Below are 22433 nucleotides of genomic sequence, written 5' to 3' on the forward strand. Positions count from 1 at the left end.
AGAGGCTGAGGCAGGAGAATTGCTTGAACCCGGGAGGCAGAGATTGTAGTGAGCCGAGATCGTGCCACCACACTCCAGCCTGGATGACAGAGGGAGACTCTGTCTCAAAAAACAAAAACAAAACAGAAAAGAGACAGAGAGAAGAGTGTGGGATCAATAGAGAAGAGTGTGGGTTCAGTAGAGAGAGACAAGTGTGGGTTCCTGAAGACATCGTGATGCATTTGAACTAACCTGCCTTGTTATAGAGAAAATACAAATATTATTCATACTCCTTTAAATTGTATTTTCAATTATGTTCTGCCGAATTAATTCTTATCTGATAAGCCATTCATGCACTATAACCTTAGGACAGGACTTGTTCTTGCCTCTCCTGGTCTTTTTGGCAACTCCTTTCTCCTTATTGTTGAACTTCAAGCAATTTTCAGATTCATCCTGTCCTCAGCAGCATCGCTGCCAGAGTTGCCAATTGCACTACCTTCCCTGTGTAATCTCTGCATATATCCATTTCGGTCTTTTGTTATATTCTGTATCTTCTGTTTTAGAGAGCTGGCTGTATTTCAGTCTGTTTCCAGTGTCTGCTCATTCTTAATCCTCTCCAAGTATGGTGATCCTTAGCTGTCCGCTTGTATGTAAGAGTGAGGCCCTAGAAGGTTGATTGGAAATTCTCGGCACGAGCTTCCCATCAGCTTGGGCTTCACTCTCGTTTAAATAGGCCAGGCTATTCGGAGATCTCTCCATTCCCTAGAAAAAGCTGCTTATTTCCTGCATGGAAGGTATAACTCTGCCACCTGCATCTTAGGAGCCACAGAAGGAAAGGCCGAGTAGGCTCAATATTCCTTACATAAACTTTGGTTCTCTTGTTTCCAGTATATGACCCACCTCTCCTTGGTATCTCCATTACAGAGGACTCTCCGTTTCTCCCATTCCACAGAATAAGCTCCAAGCTTCTCCAGGGTGGAGGACGGATAGTTCCATGGCGTGCAGGATGGTGTGGAAATGAGGACCACGGTAGGGGAGCTGTTGACCTGCTTCCTTAACAGCCTGTTGTTCTGTTGCCGCTCATTTCTGAGGCTCTGTGGGTTTTCTGCTGTAAACCATGTTGCTTCTGTGCTTTCCCATTGCCAGCCTTGATTTATGCTTGAACTGGTCTCAGTCCATGACTGCTCGTTCATTTGCTTTCCACTCCCATTATTTTGTTGTTACTGTTTCCTCTCTTGATATTTCTGCTCTTAGGGGTTTACAACTTAAAATAAAACAGAATGCTTTCTGTTATTTTTATTGTTATTTTTATTGAGACTTGAAAGGAAAGTTATTACGTATTTCCAATTTTTTGTCTTTAATAGGGAAATTATTTTTTATTTTACATTTTTTATGATTAACATAGAAAAAATATTCATTGTGGTTAATACTGGACCGTGCTTAAAACTGATTGCTTGCAGCCATTAAAAAGGATGAGATCATGTCCATTTTTGCAGGAACACGGATGGAGCTGGAGGCCATTACTTAGTAAACTAATGCAGGAACAGAAAACCAAATGCTGTGTGTTTTCACTTGTAAGTGGGAACTAAATGATGAGAACACATGAACACAAAGAGGGGAACAACACACGCACCAGGGCCTCCTTGAGGGTGGAGGTTGGGAGGAGGGAGAGGAGCAGAAAAAATAACTATTTGGGTACTAGGCTTAGTACCTGGGTGTCTAAATAATCTGTACAACAAACCCCTGTGACACCAGTTTACCTATATAACAAAACTGCACATGTACCCCTGAACCCAAAATAAAAGTTAAAAGTATGAGAAAAAAACCTGATTGCTGACATTGCTGTATTTCTTTGACATTATTTTCCGGACATTTATAATAAATTCAATGTCAATTTTAATAGATTTAATATTTAAATATATAATATGGATTTTCAAATTATAAAAAATAAAAAATATAAAAATTTTTATAAATATATAATATATAATCTTAAATGTATAATATACATGACATATATAATACATTCAGTGCCAATTTTAACATATTTTAATATTTAGATTTAAATAATAAATTTTAATATTTAAGTTTAAAATATATAGTATGAACTTTAAATATATATTATTTAATATTTAAATACGTAATATGAATTTTCATATTATATATAAAATTTATAAAAATACATAAAACACCAACTTTCAATAAATGCATATTTAAGTAAATTATCACCAATTTTATAGTCTACTTCAAACATTTTTCCAGTCTTGTAAATGAACAGAAATGTATTGAAAACATTTCTTTCTTGTTGAACTCTAAGATTATTTTCTGGAATTTAGTTTGTTTTCGATAGGTGTCCATCGCCTACCTCCGTTCCTGTTCACAAGTGGGACACGTAGCTCTGGCCGGACTCCACGGTAAAGAGGCATTCCTTGACCTCTGTTTATTGACGAAGAAATGCTTCTCCATCAGCCCTGTCAGAGCCTCCCTGAGGAGCAGAGAAAGGGTTGCTGGAACCTCTCCCTGTGCCTGTTGCTGCGGCTGCATTGTGTGTGTATGTGTGTGCACGCGCATGCACAGTATTGTTGGGGAGAGGGCAATAAAAATTCCTTCTTTTTTAAACCCATATTGGCCACCCAGTGTGCAGGATCTTTGCACTCTCTTTGGAGCATTGTGGCCATGCTAACTGTTATATAAATATCAGTTTGATATTCTCACGGCATACAAATTGAGACTTTTCCTCCCAGAACAGCTATTGGATTTGAGACTGGATAGTCTATTCATGTAAGGCATTTGCATGCACAGTGGCTGTTTACTTTAATTATTTTGACAGAATTTTAAATGTATAGTGGTGACATCCAATTTTCTAAGAATCATGATTTCTTCTTTTAAAATATGTGTCTGGTATGGAGTAGTTTATTTCCAGTAAGACCCCACGTTCCATTTCCATGACTGCAAACACCAAATGAACTCTATTGTGTAACACTGAACATTTCTTGAGTCTGAAGACCAGTTTTGCCACTTAGCCATTTTCTAGACTGTGAGCTGAACGTCAAGTCATTGAATCACAATGAGGTTGTTTATCTTTTTGAAGCCTCACTTTTCTCATATAAGAAATAACATATATCTCTCTTGGTTACTATCAGAGGATTGATAACAGGTGAAATGAGATAGTTTCAAATATTCATTAAATATGTCAGGAAGGTTGCAGAAATCCAGAGTCCTGAGAACAGGAGTGATGCACTCACTTCTCTAACTTGGATGCCAACTTCTTTGTAGCAACCTCCTATATTTTCACAGCATTTTCCGCAGGTATAGACAGGATTACCCGATTCCTCTGGAGTACAGACCATGAGCTTCATGCAGGCGGGGAGTCTGCGTCTGAGTCTTCAGCCTCAGCTGGTGATTGTGAATTGAATTTTAAGTGAAGAGTGCTTTGAAAAGCACTTTATAAATGTAAAATACTTTGTAATAATGCTTTCTGTGTAGGGCTATGCAGTGTATAAAGTTCTTTTACATATATTATTCATTTTCTCTTACTTGATCTTCCCAGCAATCCTGTTAAAGCAGATATTAATTTTTTCATTTCGTAGAGAGGGCTTAGTGGGAGATAGGTTTTGGGGTAAGAAATGAAAACAAAACTATTAAGTACCCCTTGCAGTTTACTTACATGAACTTATGAAAAGGAGTCCCCTGGTTGCTGAGTGTAGAATAGGCCTCCTCTGACGAGGGCCTCCCTCTGACTGCCAGTTTGACAGACTGAGGCAAATTCAGGGCTCGTTTCTTCAGCACCATTGAAAGTACAATCATCAATTGATATCTATTCATTTTTAAACATCTGGGTGAACTAATCAGAAATACGAATTTAAAAATTTAGTGCTGTCCTTTTAGAAAAATGAAAGCCATATTTTCTCGTTATAATAAAATGTTTTAATGTTTGGTTCTTGTTTAGAACTTGTTCTCGCTACCCTGGTGGTTCAACTTAATTTTGTATTCCTTTTATCTGTAATTTATTTACCTTTAAATCTTTTATCTTTCTTGGAAATAGCTGACAATACTGTTTTTCAGTTCAGGACTTTTTCATAATTACATTTTTATCCTTGAGGGAAAATTGTACACCTCATCAAATCTTCTGGCTCTGTGACTGAGTAACGTCAGCTTGCTGCTATTATAACTTATGAATTAGGAAAAATCAAAGTGCCGTATGATTTCTGACAATGTGAAATTCGGTTACAAATCGAAGCATTTTATACAGAGTTTTGATATTATACAGTCAGTCAGTCTGGACTCTGAAATGTTCAAATCCAGGGAGAGGCCTTTACCCACTGAACCCAAATCAATCAACGCCTGTTTAATCACATTTTACATCTTCTGGTGCAAAACGATTCCTCAAAATTCACAACACAGTGCTGTGTTTTGTTTTCTATTTTCTTTATTTAACAGCAATCCTTTGTTTGTAAATTCAAGACTTTTCAGTAATGTGTTTTAGCCGGGCTGTTTTCTCACACTTTGCATGCCAGCTGGATTTTGTGGAGAGGTGTGACTGTGGCTAGCTTAGGAAGACTTGCCAAGTAGCTGTGATGATTCTTCCCTCTGACGAGCTACCCAGAGGATACATATGGAAAAGCCTCTGTTAAATTTGGCACTCATCAAACTTCCTTCTCTTTTCCAATAGTTGTGATTCATATTGAGCTGACTGTTGCATTAGTCAGTTATTTTTCCTTTAGAGAAGCAAAAAGAGAATATTGTTGCATATGTTCACAGACGCAATTCTGACTCATACGTTTACTTCTGTGTACACGTAGAGCATACGAGGCCCTTCACAATCTGCTGCACGCTCGGCTTGATGTTCTCGGCCCCACTCACTTTCCTCCAGACATCTTACCCTGCAGCCACACTGGAATGCCAGCTCTTCTATCCACAGCATTTCAGGGGCGGCACACCATGCCTTTCCTCATGCTCCTGCCTCCCAGAAATTCCTCATCTGGCCTCATTTTTCAAAGTCCAGCCTAAATATCACCCCTGTCCCTAGGTTGTACTGTGTTGTGCCTCACACCTGTCCTTCATTCCCTGCCTCTTCCAAGTAAAGAAGGTTTAAATGGTCCCTCATTAACAAAAAACACTGTTTTAGGCTGGGTGCGGTGGTTCACGCCTGTAATCCCAGCACTTTGGGAGGCCGAGGAGGGTGAATCATCTGAGATCAGGAGTTTGAGACCAGACTGGCCAACGTGGCGAAACCCCATCTCTACTAAAAATACAAAAATTAGCCGACTGTGGTGGTGAACATCTGTAATCCCAGCTACTTGGGAGGCTGAGGCAGGAGATTCGCTTGAACTTGGGAGGCAGAGATTGCAGTGAGCTGAGATCACACCAAGTGCATTCCAGCCCGGGTGACAGAATGAGACTCTTGTCTCCAAAAACAAACAAACAAACAAAACCAATAAATACTGTTTTAGTATGTTATAGTTATTTGTTTTCACAGTGCTTAATACAACCATATGGTGATCAAGCTTCCCACTCAACATTGCATTGCTTAACCAACATCCATATATTTCAGTATGTTAAGTTTTCATTACTACATTGGTTAACATATTTTCTGACTTCTCTGGTAATTTCTTCTTTGATGCTTGGTTATTTGTGACTATATTGCTTAATTTCCAGATACTTTGGGATTTCCCATATTTTTTTAATTATTGATTTCTAGTTTAATTCATTTGTGAATTAAACCTATTCTGAAGTGATTTCAATTCTTTTAAATCTCTCAAGACTTATTTCATGGACCAGCAAATGATCTGTCTTTGTGAATATTCCACGGCACATGTGAATAATGTGCAATACGCTGTTGTTAGGTGCTATTTTGCAGAGTATCAGTCAAGATGTGTTGATTGGTAATGTTCATATTTTCTATATTCTTACTGAATATAGTTCACTAGTTCTACCAGTTGCAGAGAGAAGAGTGTTAAAGTATCCAATGTAAATATGGATTTTTGTCTATTTTTCCCTTCAATTCTGGTTTTTGCTTTATGATTTTGAAGTTTTGTTATTAGATGCATGCACATTTAGGATTGTTATAGTTTCTTGATGAATTGACTTCTTTATTATGAAATATTCCTTTTTACCTCGAGTAGTATTTCTTGTCTTAAAGTTTACTCTGATGCTACTATAGCCACTCCACCTTTTTTGATTAGTGTTTGCATGATATTTTTTCTTTTTATTTTTAACCTATAAGTATCATTCTATTTAAAATTAGTTTATTGCACACAGCATGGAGTTAAGATTTGTTTTTTATCCAGTCTGACACTTTCCAACATCCCTGCCGTATCTGAACCTGGTTCTGGTGCTTGTTTTGTCTCTTCAGATTGTGTTTTCTACTTTTTTATTTATGTATTTATTTTTTGAGATGGATTCTCACTATGTCCCCCAGGCTGGAGTACAGTGGCACAATCTCGGCTCACTGCAACTTCTGCCTCCCGGGTTCAAGCAATTCTCCTGCCTCAGCCTCCTGAGTAGCTGGGATTACAGGTGCCCACCACCACACCCAGGTCACTTTTTTTGTATTTTCAGTAGAGACGGGGTTTTACCACATTGGCCAGGCTGGTCTCGAACTCCTGACCTTGTGATACGCCCACCTCGGCCTCCTAAAGTGTTGGGATTACAAGTGTGAGCCACCGCGCCTGGCCTGCTTTCTACTTTTGAATATGCATCGTAACTTTTGTTGAAAGCTGAACATGCAGGTAGAAGGCACTGTAGCAGATCAGTCATTAGTGATGTGACGGGAAGGTGGAGTGGGAGGGGAAGTGTCCTGCAGTTCGATGATTAGGTTTCAGTCTTTTAATGAGCTTGTGTTTCTGTGGTGTGACCTTAGCAAGTGCTTTGGAGTCTCTCTCTTCTTTCCACATAGGTGGGACAGGATGGCCAGAGCAGTCTGAAGTTGTGTAATTTTTTCACTCCATATCAACAGCCAGATGGGGCTAGCTCTGGTAAAATATTTCCTTTTTAGGGCAGGCCTTGTTAAAAACAGCAGAATGCTCTGGGCGTATTTCAAAGTAGTTATTTTTCTACTCTCTCTGTCAGAAGCATGAGGAGTTTTGCTATTGTTTGAATATCTCTGAACCCCCAACATTTGTGTGTTGAAACCTAATACTAATGGTATTGAGTTGGGGCCTTTGGGAGGTAATACGGTCATGAGGGCTTGTCTTCATAAATAGGATTAATACCCTCATACAATTTGTGGGAGTCCTTCTGTCCTTCCACCATGTGGCGATGCAGAAAGAAGGCTCCATCTTCCAAGCAGAGAGCAAGCCCTCCTCAGACACTGGATCTGCCCACACGTTGTTCTTGCACTTCCCAGCCTCCCAGTGAACAATAACTTTTATTGTTTATAAATCACTCAGTTCAAGGTATTTTGTTATATAGCCCAAACAGACTAAAATAGACTTTTTCTCTAATATTCACTATGAGACTCTGGTGAGGCTGCTGGAGGTAAAACTCACAAGTCTGGAGGTCTCCCTACTACTGCCCCACCCCAAGATTTTAACTCTCGGAACTGTCCAAATCCAGCCCGTAGCGATGTGTAGATTACAGTTGAGGGTTTCCTAGCCTAGTATTTGTTCCCATGAGGCTTCTGTTCTGGTGAGTGGGACTTGTCTGTATCCAGTGGTGTCTCTCTCCAGTTTTGAGGGCGGCAGTTTGTCCTATGAGCTCACTTCTCCGACAGATCTACAAGAGTTGTTGATTATCAAGTTTTTCAGTGTTTTACTTATTGTTAGGAGACAGTGATGATTTTCAGGTTCCTTTTATGCTGGACTAGACATCGGAAGTCAATTTCTGACTTTTAACGAATTATTAGATGATTTACATGTATTGTAATTATTGTTGTGGCTGGGTATAAATCTACCATCTTGCTGTTTGTTTTCTATGTGTGCCACCTTCTCCTTGTTCACCCTTATTATTTTCTGCTTCAGTTTCAATTGGTTATCTTCTAGTGTTCTGTTTGATGTCTTCTTTTAGCTCATTAGCTATGTTGCTTTATATTTAAAGTGGTTACTCTGGGATTGATAATATTATATTTCAGTTAACATAGTCTACCTTCAAATAAAATTATATTGTTATGCCATTTTACATATAATATCAGAAACTTACAACAGCAAATCTGTTTTTTGTTGCAGATGCTGTCTCAGATTAAATTAAGTATTTAAACATTTTTAGTGGTAGGGAGTGAATCTGTCTATAAAAGGAAATAGAAACTAAAATATAGTAAAGTAGTATATCAAAATCTAGTACTTAAATTGAAATTAATTGAATATCATAAAGTTATATAATAGAATATAATACATTGAGAATAAAATATATTAGAAATAGCAGAACCCATTTGTACACAATAAGTTTTTAATTATATGATGAGTATTTTCATGTATTTTTTCACTAAAATTTAATAGAATTTATACTTCAAGCACTTTTCAATTTAGTTGAAATAATATTACTTTAAAATAGTATTTGCATTCCAAATATTTTTGAGGTCTCATGCTTATTTTATCTTAAAAAGAAATGTATGTATATATTTAAGATATATATATGTAAATAAATAAATAAATATATATATATATCCTCACCATGTAGTGTCAATGTAAAATTTCCTAAGTAACTTTACATTCCGAGTATATGGAGAAGGAAAGTTAATATCTTCTCTTCTCTACACTTATATCTCAGTCTCAAGTAGCCTGATTAAATCTTACTGAATAAGAATGGCATTGTTTACATAAACTAAAGAAGACGTCCCCACGAATTCCAAACTGCAGTCTATTCTGTGGACATTCTTTATGGTATTAAATCAAAACATTGAAAATTGCATTCCCACTACCACTTCCCATGCTTAATATGGCCTTGTTTTTGATCTGCAATCTAGATTTTCTTTCTCCAAGTGTGTGACATTTTATCTAAATGTTTACTGAGAAATGGTTTATTATGTTAGAAAGGGGTGAAATAAAGCTGTAGAAATGTAAAGAATCTGGGGAAAAAAGTAGAAGTACTTGTGAGTTCAGATTTCTGCCTAAAAAGAACCCAAAGTACAAATGTGTGCTACAAAATGTAAAGTAACACTCCAAGGTGACAGCATTTCAATTTTTTAAAAAATGAGGTTAAAAATATGAATTTGGGGTTGTTGTATAACTTAAGCAGTATTGTCAAATGAGTTAGATAATATGCCAAACAATAAAACAAATTTGTTCCTTGATTCTTACACTAAAGAAAGACAATGAACTCACTAAATGTCACACTGTAATCTAAGGCTACAGCTCAGTTTTCTTTTTTTTATTTTTACAAACTCTTCTGCCCTTCTAATTGCTCATAGATTAGACGAGCTTCACAGAGCACTTTGGGGTAATCCCTATATTGTGAGTCAGTGCTGTGGTTTTCAGAGAGGGCCAATTCTTCAGCTTTTAAGAGGGAGGGATTTATCAGTATGTTTTGAAGAGTCTACTATTCAACAGATCCAGGACCACATATGTAGTGACTAATTTGTAAACTCCAACCTTGGGTGGGCCCTGGGCCCTGTTCTATAATTCTTCCACGTCCTAGTCCATGAACCTTTGATGCGCCCTCAGTGGCTTGATCCAAAATCTCATGAATCCCCTTTGAGACCTCAAATGTTCTGTTCCCTGACTTCATTCACTTCCCCCTTTTATCCTCAGGTGACCCATTCCTACTTTCCAGAGAAAATTAAGCCTGTACAAACATACTTGCAACTGCTTCGATCCTTACCTTTGAATTGGATGGTGACATCATTGACTGAGGTGATCCCAGAGCCATCCCGCCCGCTGCTGGAGAAAAGAGGCTGCCTCTAAGCCACGTACGCTCCCGCTCCCACACCAGCTGCTGTACATTTCATCCCACAAAAAAGAGCCCATTTCTAGCCGCCTGCTTCACAAGGGGCCACCCTTTTCATATGGGCCACACTGCCTTGCCTTTAAGAAGAAACACTCAAACCATTTGGTGCTTCAGCTTCCAGGAAGCTTAGTTGTTAGGGAGACTGTCTCTCTCTCCTTGGTTGCCATAATGCTGGCATCTGCAGGAAAGCATGGTCAGCCAGTGGACCCATAACATCTGTCTTGAACTGGTTGCCCACTTCTCTTCAGGAAATAATCAGCACTGAGCACATTATGCTCACATCCCTCATTCCCTCATTCACCCAGAAACCAGGTCCCAGGTGGGTGTAAAACGTAAAGTAGAAGTTCCTCTTCAAAGACTTTCCTCCCCGTCTAATTAGGAATAGATAGTAACTTCTCTTACAAGTAAAATTTATTCAAAGACCTGTGCTAACATTCTTAAATATCTGTTAGCCATAATAAAGAAATCAATGTACTTTATGTTCTCAGCTCCCACAGTTTAGCCTACATATTTGCCCTGGCATGCTTATACTTGTCCAAGCAAGCATTAGGTCATAGCCTGTTTCTCTTCCTTATTTGAAGGTGTGTTTACTTTCTCAGCATTCCACAAGTTACTTCCTCCTTTCTTTGTTCTCCTCTACTTTTGCCTCTTTTAAAAAGTTCTAAGTTGCTAGCCAATCGGGACAAATACAGAAAGTGAGGTCCCGTTCCAGCCACTGGAAACTGGACACAGCAGTAGGGTGGACAAGTTAGGTTATAAATGACCCTGTCTCCTTTGTTCAGTGTAGTCTTGTGGCAAAACTGCTGGCAAGTGTACCCTTTCTGCAGAAAGTATAAAAATGGCCTTGCTGAGAAAATTAAATTTATGTTGTTCTTTATGGCACCGAGGAACAAGCATTTCAAACACAGGCCATCCATTATCACGCAGGCCCTCAACCTTGTGCTATCTGTATATCCACTAACATGGCTGGATTTTCCATGTGTCTCTGTAGACAGCTTCTTAAATGCAAGCTCTGCCATTTGTTAGGATATTCTCTGAACTTTTCTTTCACCTTATTGCTCAGACTGAAACCTGGTTGTCCCTTGGAAACACTACTTCCCATGAATCCATTCAAGGGAGGTGCTTTCCAGGTCCCCCCAGGGCAAAAAGTGAGGTAGGCACTCTTCCTGTCTTTTTCTTACCTCCAGTAATTGCATTCTCATGCTTTGTTTTTCTGCTTATTACCATAGATGAATGTTTCCTGCTCCTAGGAGAGCCAATCTCTCCATTTGTATGCAGACTCACCCTCTTCTCCTTATGGAAGAAAATCATGCCAGCAATTTCCCCCCTTTCTCTTTTATCAACCTTTTTTCTCTTTCTACTGCCACATTGACATCAGCTTGCCAATGTGCTGTAATTTTGGTCAGATAAGGAGAAAAAAACCCTAATCTTGTTTTGATATTATCTTCCCCACCATTTCCCACTCTATTTCCTTACTTTTCTATAGAGTGCAGGGGTTTATTTTACGAGAGTTGGTAGACTTGCTTTTTTCAATTGCTTTCCCCCTTTTTCTCTCTCTCCTCATTTTCTTTCTGTAATTTCAAAGATCTACTTTCCATTATACATGAAAGTTAAAATAATAGTACGAGAAACTGCAGTATAGCTTATATTCAGACTCATGGTTTGTTTATGTTTTGCTCTATTATTCTATCATCTGTCCCTACACACACACACACACACACACACACAGACTTTGTTCTTCCTGAGTAATTTGAGAGTGAGTTGGAGATGCCATGTCCCTTATTCTGAAGCACATTATTGTATATTTCCGAAGAAAAAGAATATTCTCTTTCATAAGTGCAGTAAAGTTATCAAAATCAGAAAATTAAACATTGATACCACATTACTATCCAATACGTAGTCTACATTCACATTTTACCAGTGATCTCAATGCAGTCCAGGGTCATACGTCACCCATAATCATCATGTCCTGTTAGTAGCCTTTAATCTGGAACCATTTCTTAGGCTTTCTTTATCTTGGTTGATTTTGACATGCTTTTAAGTGACTCCTGTTAGGCATTTCCCTAGCATGGCCAATAACCTCCTCAATTCGAATTCCAGTGGAACTCCCCTTCTCTTCTGGTGGCAGCACTTCACACAGCTGACCACTGGTCCTCTTTGACACAAGTTCGTAAAGCCTGTCAGGGCCCCACAAGATGTTGGTGTCCCTCTCGTCTCCCTGGCCTCTCCTTTTCAGTTTTCTCTGCTGGTTCCTCCTCTGCCTCTTTCTTAATGTTGACTAGCCCCAAGGCCTTAGTTCTAGGTTATCTTCTCTTTACCCACACTCGCTCCCCAAGTCATCTCACACTGACTTAAGGGCTCCAAATACTGTCTACACACTAATCAGTTTTAAGTGCATATTTTCAGCTTAGCAGCATTGGCCTCAAGTGTCTAACTGCCGGCTTAGCATCTCCCTTGCTGCTGAAACCTTTCTTCTAGTGATGTCCAGATAGGCAATTCTAATATTCACTTCTCAGTCCTGCTTATATTGAATATTTCTGCTTCCTTTATTTCTGTTAACCAGTGCCTCTGTTTTAAAACTTGAGTTCTTTGGTTTTTGCCACATCAGCCTTTTGGGTTTTCTCCTATTTCTCTGTTTTGTTCAGTAGCTTTCAGGTCTCCATTTGTCCTCTCCTTCCTTCCTTCTCTTTCTATGAGTTTTGTCCTTAGCCACCTTCTTTTTTCTTTAAACACTTTGGGTGATTTCAACCAGAATTTCTACTAACCACAAATTTTTTTTTTTTTTTTGAGATAGAGTCTCACTCTGTCGCCCAGGCTGGAGTGCAGTGGTACGATCTTGGCTTACTGCAACCTCCGCCTCCTGGGTTCACGCCATTCTCCTGCCTCAGCCTCCCTAGTAGCTGGGACTACAGGCGCCGCCACCACGCCTGGCTCATTTTTTTTTTTTTTTTTTTTGTATTTTTAGTAGAGACAGGGTTTCACCGTGTTAGCCAGGATGGTCTCGATCTCCTGACCTCATGATCCGCCCGCCTCGGCCTCCCAAAGTGCTGGGATTACAGGCGTGAGCCACTGCGCCTGGCCTAACCACAAGTTTTATACTGACCATTTCCAAATATTTTTCTCTAGCTTCTATTACTCTGAACAATAAACTTGTATATCCAAATACCTGGTTGAGAGTTAAATAGCTACAGGGCAAAATGCTCCAAACTTAGAATCTTTTCTTACCAGCCTTTTAATTCCTCCCCATCTGAAATGTTGGTAAATTCTGTCTTCCACAGCCAGTCATTCAAGCAAGAAATTACGGCGCCATCTTGAAGTGTTCCTCATCTCCTGTGTAAAACTTAACATGTTTGGTTGGTTCTACCTCATTAAAATCACCTATTTCCGTCTCTTTCTCTCTATCCCATCTCCCTTAAACCAGGCTCTTAACATTGTACCAAGACTATGGGACAAGAGTCTCTTAATTTCCTGTTTCCTGTTTTGAAAACTTCACACATTGTCACTAGGATTAACCCAGTGATTGTTCAAAACATAGTTTTATTAGCAAAGCTAGTCAACAAAAACATTTTATCATTGAGAATGCTTTTATTTTAATACCGCATTATTATCTTATTACAAAGAGAGTAAATTTGTTTTAATTAAAATATAGATAGTTTAGGAAGCTGAATTTCCATTCTTCATATTAAGAACAAATGTGCATTTGATTCTCTTTCACAAAATTGAGCAATTATGCTAAAATATCTAACAGTTGAATGTTTTCCAGAGAATTATTTCATTTAATTCTTAAGCAAATACATTTTTAAATGTAAGCTATGTTTAGTGTTATTTGTTTTAACTATAAAATATAATTAGTCTAATGTGCTTCCTATGAGAATATAATTTTTTCAAGAAGTTTTCTTTGAAGCTGGGCACAGTGGCTCACGCTTGTAATCCCAGCACTCTGGGAGGCCAAAGTGGGCAGATCACCTGAGGTCAGGAGTTCGAGACCAGCCTGGCCAACATAGTGAAACCTCGTCTCTATGGAAAATACAAAAATTAGCTGGGCATGGTGGCGTGCGCCTCTAATCCCAGCCACTTGGGAGGCTGAGGCAGGTGAATCACTTGAATCTGGGAGGCAGAGGTTGCAGTGAGCCAATATTGTGTCACTGTACTCCAGCCTGGGTAACAGAGCGAGACTCTGTCTCAAAAAAACCCCAAAAAACAGAAGGTTTCTTTGGTAGCATGAATAAAATAATTGAAATAATGAATTCCAAGAGACTGAGCCCAGCAATCTAAGTTTCATTTTATGTTTCCTTAAGAAAATAATCCTTCTGCTGAATAGTATTTGACAAAAATCTGCAAAGTTTTGTTTTCCTTATCCTCTAGATTTTTTTTTTTTTTTTTTTTTGAGATGGAGTCTCGCTCTGTTGCCCAGGCTGGAGTGCAGTGGCGCGATCTCAGCTCACTGCAAGCTCCGCCCCCGGGTTCCCGCCATTCTCCTGCCTCAGCCTCCGGAGTAGCTGGGACTACAGGCGCCGCCACCGCGCCCGGCTAATTTTTTGTATTTTTAGTAGAAAGGGGGTTTCACCGTGGTCTCGATCTCCTGACCTTGTGATCCGCCCGCCTCGGCCTCCCAAAGTGCTGGGATTACAGGCTTGAGCCACCGCGCCCGGCCGTTTTTTGTTTTTTAAGAAAGAAAATAGAGCAGCACAAAATATCCGAGTGAACTAATGAAAAAAATCTCTTTCAAAATTGGTGTTGGTGTACAGAATAGGCAAATCCACAGAGACATAAAGTTGATTAGCAATTGCCAGGGCTGGGGGAGAGGCAGTGCAGAGTGACTGCTAATGGGGATTATGTTTCTTTTTCCTTCCTTCCTTCCGTCCGTCCGTCCGTCTTTCCTTCCTTTCCTTTCCCTTTAATTCCTTCCTTCTTTCCTTCCCTCCCTCCCTTCTTTCCTTCCTTCCTTCTTTTCCTTTCCGTTTCTTTCCTTTCCTTTCCCTTTAATTCCTTCCTTCTTTCCTTCCCTCCCTCGCTCCCTCCCTCCATTCCTTCCTTTTCTTCCTTTCCTTTCTTTTCCCTTTAATTCCTTCCTTTGTCCCTCCCTCCCTCCCTTCCTTCCTTCCTCCCTCCATTCCTTCCTTCCTTCTTTTCTTCCTTTCCTTTCCTTTCTTTTCCCTTTAATTCCTTCCTTTGTCCCTCCCTCCCTCCCTCCCTTCCTCCCTCCCTCCCTCCCTCCCTCCCTTCCTTCCTTCCTTTTCATTTCTTCTTCTGTCTTTTTTGACAGGGTCTTGCTCTGTCGCCCAGGCTGCAGTGGTGCAATCTCGACTCACTGCAACCTCTGCCTCCCAGGTTCAAGTGATTCTTCTGACTCAGTCTCCTGAGTAGCTGGGGCTACAGGCACCTGCCACCACGCCCAGTTAATTTTTGTATTTTTAGTAGAGATGGGATTTCATCATGTTGGCGAGGCTGGTCTCAAACTCCTGAGCTCAAGTGATCCGCCTGCCTCAGCCTCCCAAAGTGTTGGGATGACAGACGTAAGCCACCATGCCCGGCCTGGGATGTTTCTTTCTGGGTTGATGGAACTGTCCTGGAATTCGATAGTGGTGATGTTTGTAATGCCTTATGGATATACTAAAAACCACTATATTGTACACTTTCGACGGGTAAATTTTATGGTATATAAATTACATTTCAATTTTAAACATTGGTTTTAGTATCGAAATATTGACTTCTAAAAGTGTCTTAAGCTTTTGCCACATTGACCGTCCATTCAGTGATGACGATGGGTCCCTCCCACGACCCACATCCAGAACGCAGAGTCATTAAGTGGGTTCAACAATCTTACAAGGGAGGAGGTGCACGCCGGTATTTTTGACCTCAGGGCAAGGCAGATACATTCAATTTCTTTATTTATCAAGTTGGGATAGTCATAAGCAGTGAAAGAATTATGATTATGAGTTGTTAATAAAAACGTGTAAGATTGATTGAAAGTGTAAGATATGTATATCCTTGGTGAAGTGGGTAGCATTTAATCATTTTTCAGGAAATCCTCTAATAGTTTAACTTCTGGGGATGTTACGAAATGGTATATCTGATCATTTTGAAAAAAAATCACCGGAACAATTTTAATGATACCTATTTACTTTTTTTCTAGAGATCTTGATTTCATAAAACATGTTTTCCTTTCAAGTGACATCCCATGAGATTTTGCTTCATATGAAAATTCTAGCTTATAACAGAACACATTAGGGGAGGTGAGTATTCATTTATATTATTCATATATATATATATATATACACATACATATATATGATAAAGTCGGCTTCCCTGGGCCATGCTAGGTTGTGTGTCCTGTACCTCCTCACAAGCACGATTCTTCAGAAACAAATACAGTGTGTGTCGGAGGTGGAGTGGCACCCAACACTGGGACTCCCATTCACGTCAAGGACATTTGCCCTGAAATGCTGTGGCCATTTTACCACACACGGTAAATGTAAAAACACTTCAAATGAAATATGTGAAGCTTAATATCTTCCCTGCAATCTGAGCCTTTGTGTTTCACAAACTAAAGGATCTCACAGTATATTGCAACCCGTTTCCCAGCTCTCCTGCACTTCTGCCCCGCTCACTTCCCATCAGAGAGCTTTCCAGAACATGCTGTTGTCTTTCCAGACATGGGTAAAATCAACTACCATTCTTTTCTTTCTGTTTTTGTCTGTGAACCTGTTGATTATACTGAACACTATTTCTTTCTAATTTATGTTTGATGCATGAAAATATTAGCTATTGACGTGAATATTTGCTACTAATACTTAGCGAGGCAAAAGAGAACATCACATTTTTTATTCAAAGTTGAATTTGCTGTACACATCTATAGTTCAAATAAAGACAAAGAAAGATAATTTGATACCGGAACAAAACATCTTTGTCATCCCACAATATATTTTTTCCAATGAAAAGACATGTACAAAGAAAATTTGTTTAATTTTAACGTGAAATATCAAAAATGCACCTGATAGCTAGCACCTCAGTTACTTTGGTATTCAAACTTTTGGAAGTTTAATCTATTCCAAGCAGACATAGACTTAAACATAAATTGAAGATTTCAAATAATATAGGAAAAAAGTCACAAATATGTATGCTTTCTTTCTTTATCACTGTGTTATCAATTAAATTGGTTGCCAATGATGTGGTAGGCATTGGACACATAGTAATGGACAGATAGAAACTATAGAGGACTCACAGAACCTCCCACAGGCTCTCAGAAAAAAGCCTATTGACTGCAAATTTGTCTTAAAAGTTCGTGTAATTGATTTAACAACATGATTTTCCTTTGCACTATTTAGTTCTCAGTAGGCTACAGTGAATGGCAAATTAAATGTAAAATACTATGAGTGGACAAAATGTTAGAAATTGACATGTAAAAGGCCCAGCAGTCTGAGGCCACTTAACTTATGACAATAAGTTATGACATAACTATGAAAATATTCCTATTTTTGCCATTAATTTATTATAACTGTATATTTAAAAAAATATTTGTCATGTTACTTAAGAACAAAGATCTAATATAAATAAGGCATTATAAAGTATTTTGAAAATGTTATCATTGAATAGTCCATTTTTATTACCCAAATTTCAAATTTGATGAAATTTATAATTTTAGATTTAGAGAAAACATTTTCAGAGAATTTTCTGCTCTATGCTTTCAATGAACCTTTAGATTTCTATTTTCTTTTGACCTTTTTTCAATACTGATTGCATTCCTGTTCTTAAATTAGAGTCCATACAATGAAATTTTCATGATGTTCTAGTTTGCTTAATTTAAAATACATGTTATTTTATGGATCATCATTTCTGTTGTTTTTCTCTGTGCAATATGTTTGTTTTTCTAAAATGGGCTTATAAACTACAATGTCAAGGTTGGCATATTTGTTGCTATTTCAGGATTTTAAGTTGACATCTCTGTATACAATTTTTTTTAACCTTCTCTTTTCCAAATCCCTTAATACTGTGCTCAGAACCCAAATGACTTTGAATACATGTTTGTTAACCAAGTACAAGTTAATCATGGCTAGGTCTTTTGAAAATGGAATACACTTTCCACAGAAAGAAAGCAACATATAAATGCTGAGTGCAGAAGAACCCTCTGAATCGTGAAAATGTGGCCCAGCAGGTGAGTTTTACATTTTGACCTTCGATGATTCCAGTCACTGGAATTGAACAGGTTGGGTTTTTGCTGAGCACAAAGCAATTTCTGTGGCAACTTTTTACACAGGGTCAAAGAGCAAACTAAAAAGCAGAAAGTGACTTTGTGTGATTTTCTGAGCGGCACAAACACATCACTGAATTATTTCCCCTTGTATGACATAGGAAATGGTGAGCTCCATTGTGCCTCTTAGAATAGGCTTCTTAATTGTTCATGTAGCAATGGAAGGTGCTTGCCACACTTTTCCAGGGCTTCTTGTTTTATTTCCATAGATAATACTTGAATATCTAGAAAGACTTTTAGGTTCAAGTTTCAAAAGAGCTTATTTAAAGTTTTGAATATTCAGTGCCAATAGGCTTCCCTGTATCCTTCGGGTATTAAAATCTCTAGTGGTCTAGTAAAAGAGATGCATTTATTAAGATTTGTTACCTCTAGCTATAGGTTTGTGTTTTTTACCAGTTAATATTTAATTCAGTGCTAGCTTTTGTAAGATAGAGTAGAAAGTAGTGAGGGTGGAGGGATTGATAGGGAAAAGAATTACTGTAGCATACAAGAGGATGCAATGACACACCTGATTATGTGGAAGAGAAGTGAATGTATCAGGAGCCCAAGGAGGATCTCGCACATAACAGGGAGTAAATCATGCAGTTTTCCAAGGAGTGGAGAGATTTGAAATAGATCTTAATACACAGCCGTAATTGGATAGGCAAAGGGGAGACAGAGGAGCATAATTTGTACAGACACAGGGAGTGGAACTTAGTTTGTTCAAGGCCTTAGTGGTCAACTGGTACAACTCTTTGAGATGTACATGAATTGACTTTATTTCTGGGCTCATTTTTGGAGTTGTTTTGGTTTAAATGACCTTTAGAACCTCCCTTCAAGTCCAACTGGTCAAAAAGTGCTAGTGATTTTCTTTTTCTTTTCTTGTTTTTTTTTGAGTCTCACTCTGTTGCCCAGGCTAGAGTACAGTGGCGTGATCTTGGCTCACTGCAACCTCCACATCCTGGGTTCAAACGATTCTCTTGCCACAGCCTCCTGAGTAGCTGGGATTACAGGTGTGTGCCACCATGCTTGGCTAATTTTTGTATTTTAGTAGAGACAGGGTTTCACCATGTTGACCAGGTTGGTTTTGAACTCTTGATCCCAAGTGATCCACCTGCCTTGGCCTCCCAAAAGTGCTGGGATTACAGGCATGAGCCACCGTGCATGGCCTGATCTCTCTTTTAAACTGTCACTCTTTTTTTCTTTTTTTCCAATGGAGTCTTGCTCTGTAGCCAGGCTGGAGTATACTAGTGAGATCTCAGCTCACTGCAACCTCCACCTCCCGGGTTCAAGCGATTCCCCTGCCTCAGCCTCCCAAGTAGCTGGGATTATAGGCACGCACCACCACGTCAGGCTAATTTTTTGCATTTTAGTAGAGATGGGATTTCACCATGTTGGCCAAGGTGGTCTCGATCTCCTGACCTAGTGATCCCCCCGCCTCGGCCTCCCAAAGTGCTGGGATTACAGGCGTGAGCCACCGCGCCCGGTCTGATCTCTCTTTTGAACTGTCACTCTTCCATTCTTTCTTTTCCAGTCCTGTTGCTATCACTGGAGCTGTGGCTGTTAATGTCCTGTGCTTGGCTCCTAGCTTCTTGGTTTCCTGCCTCTAGTACGTCCCACCTTAAATGTACCTTGCACACTAGTATACACATTAGATAAATGGTCTTAAAATGACTCCTTTTATCATATCACCTATCACAGCTTACGGAATTGTCTTAAAAGCCTAGGCTGTCATTTAAGGCTCTCAACATGCTGAATGAAACTGTAATTTCCCTATCAACTTCCCCACTCCCATAGGAACAGCCACCCTTAGCAAAGTGAGTCTGCATTTTTCTCGAAACGTGTCGTGGCCGTTGGTAATTCTCTTCATGCTATGAATGAATTCCTGAAACGCACTCGAATTTCTTCATCATTCTAAATCTCACCCTTCGTCGAAGGCACAATTGTTTTTTTCTCCATGAAGTCATCCAAGAATATTCCATTAGTAGTGATTCTTACTTTTCTTAAGTCCTACAATGCTATTTAATTGACTTATATGGTACTCATTATATATGCGTTACACTGTCTAGTAATTAAGTCTTTAATATTTGCTTGTCCTGTCCTGTCTCTGAATTATCTCCCCCAAGGTAAGTCCCAAAAATCAACATCTATTGGATTATCGAACAATAGCTAACTGAACTCCGTACATACTAAGTGCTTAATGAAATACTGGGTTATTCAAGTGTAAAATGAGATTATCTCTTCTAAGGTGATACCAAATTTGGAGAACTTTGGAAAGTTCTTTTTGTTACCAATACATGAATAAGTAGAGGTCAGTGCTTCTAAATTTTGATATCAGGATTCACAGCCTAAAATTTAACCCCCAATCATAAATACACACAAAACGTCTAATTATTCATCATCTAAAAGTGTACAATGCAAATGCAGTCAGCCTCAAACAGGAGAAAGGTCTTTGATCCTTAGCATTAGAGACGAAGAGCAATCCCCTGTTGTTACTGTCATTCTCCCTTCTTCTCCCAAACTTCTCATATGACCTCCTATGATGAAGGAACATCTCAATAGAAGCAGTATTTCTTTTCTTTCCACACAGTCATTTTGGGTAAAGAGCATGCAGTAGTTTGAATTTCCTTATTATCAGAAGCCACATCTACAATTCATTCATTTATTTATTCATTCAGCACTTAGGCCTGGAATGGCACCTATTACAGGCCAGGGTCTGTGGAAGGGGAGAGAGGCACAGGAGGGAATTACCCTTGTTAATGGCTCTTGCCCTTGTGAGCCCTGTCATGTAGCCATGAGTGGTAAAATCAACTAAGCAGTTGGCCATCACGACATCTAATTCATTATTTATATTTTAAAATATAAAATCCACTGCATTTTTGTATTTGTGATGTTATCATATCTTATGTAGAATGGACAAAAGATCCTAATTACACCTTGGAAAACAGTTACTCCCAAAGAGCGATGTGTAAGTGTTGTTGTCAGCAGGAATTGATTTGCACTGGTTTTCTTTCCCTTTCTTCTTAAACTCCATCAGTGGGTAATACAATTTGAAATACTTCAAAGAATCTACTCTTTGAAAGACCAAACCATAGGAACATTAGTGTCTACTTTTGGCAAAGCCTGGTCTTTAACTTGTTGAGTCAATTTTAAATATTTAAGTATGTGTGTATTACAGATAGATTGTGCTTTCCTATATTACAAACCATGTTCTTTCATACATTAGGCTTGGTGCCAAGCCAGCTCCTCCTTCTTCTGCTAGTTATCCATCTTTTATGAAACGTCCTGACTCACCTCAAGTTCCAGTCTTTCTGTGAAGCCTCTCTGATGCTTTTAGTACAAACGACTCTGCACTAGAGCACCCTTCCATCCATTAATTGTTTCATGGCTACGGCTTTCCTACCCAACCTAGTCATAGGACTCTTTGTGGGAAGAGACCATTTACCCATTGGGTAAAAGAAAAAAATTATTTACCTAACCTAGTGCTAGTCACATAATAAGAGGTCAGTACATATTTTTATTCACAACTAGTCCATAATTACATTAAGCCAAACAGAGTAGTTTGATATCATCAGCCTGTGATTCTGCTTCCTCAGGTATGGTGTGTTCAAAGAAGAAAGAAGCAAACCAAACAAGCAAGAAAGCAACGATAGAGGTGAATTTATGATAATAATCATCATCATAATATTCCTGTAACAATATTAATCTTAATAGAAGAGATTATTTTCTTCCCTGATGCAGAGATAACCAAGGATTTCAGTGAAAAGGGATAAAAATTTATTGTTTTGTTCTACTAAAGTGAAGCGATCAGCCAAAGGCAGAATTTCTATGAAACCAATTTGGTTTAGAAATTAAGTATTATCTTCTTGCCCTTCTATACAATCTAAAGAGGTATTTCTTTAATGATCTGGCTTTAATATGGGAAGATACTAGGCTTTTCCAGATCTTTGTTAGACGGCAGATTAATATGAGCATGTACATGGGATGAAGGTGCCAGACGAAGCCGGCTGACTTTGAGACTGGATGGCACTGCCCCACCTCCGCTGCCAGGAACATACATTTTAAATAGTGCCTGCTGTGCCAGGCGTATAACAAATCTGAAATCAATTTGACAAGCTTAATAGAAGCTTAAAGTAGAGCTGGTGAAAAAAGATCCCCAAACACCAAAAACATTGCTAGGCCAGAGCTTAGAGTTTTTGTGTAGCTTATTTGTGAATCTTGGGAGGCAGTTTAAAGATAGTTATTTCTCCTCTTCTCTTTATTTCTTTTCCATCATACTTTCCTCAATATGGCAGTAAATAAATAACTTCAGCATGAAAAAATATGCTTAAATATCTTATTGGGT

At 38.8% G+C, this 22433-nt stretch overlaps 1 long non-coding RNA gene across 1 annotated transcript in view; it reads left to right on the forward strand.

The window, feature by feature from the left end:
* The window catches only part of LOC105466536 (uncharacterized), a 51134-nt gene that overhangs the window by 21165 nt on the left and 7536 nt on the right, over window positions 1-22433 (forward strand). The window contains exons 2-4 of the long non-coding RNA XR_978244.2: window positions 15995-16094; window positions 17947-18013; window positions 21685-21743. This is a non-coding gene — a long non-coding RNA (uncharacterized lncRNA). The remainder of the gene's footprint in view (window positions 1-15994; window positions 16095-17946; window positions 18014-21684; window positions 21744-22433) is intronic.

This window comes from Macaca nemestrina, chromosome 3 (genome assembly GCF_043159975.1).
Source record: "Macaca nemestrina isolate mMacNem1 chromosome 3, mMacNem.hap1, whole genome shotgun sequence".
Taxonomy (NCBI): Eukaryota; Metazoa; Chordata; class Mammalia; order Primates; family Cercopithecidae; genus Macaca; species Macaca nemestrina.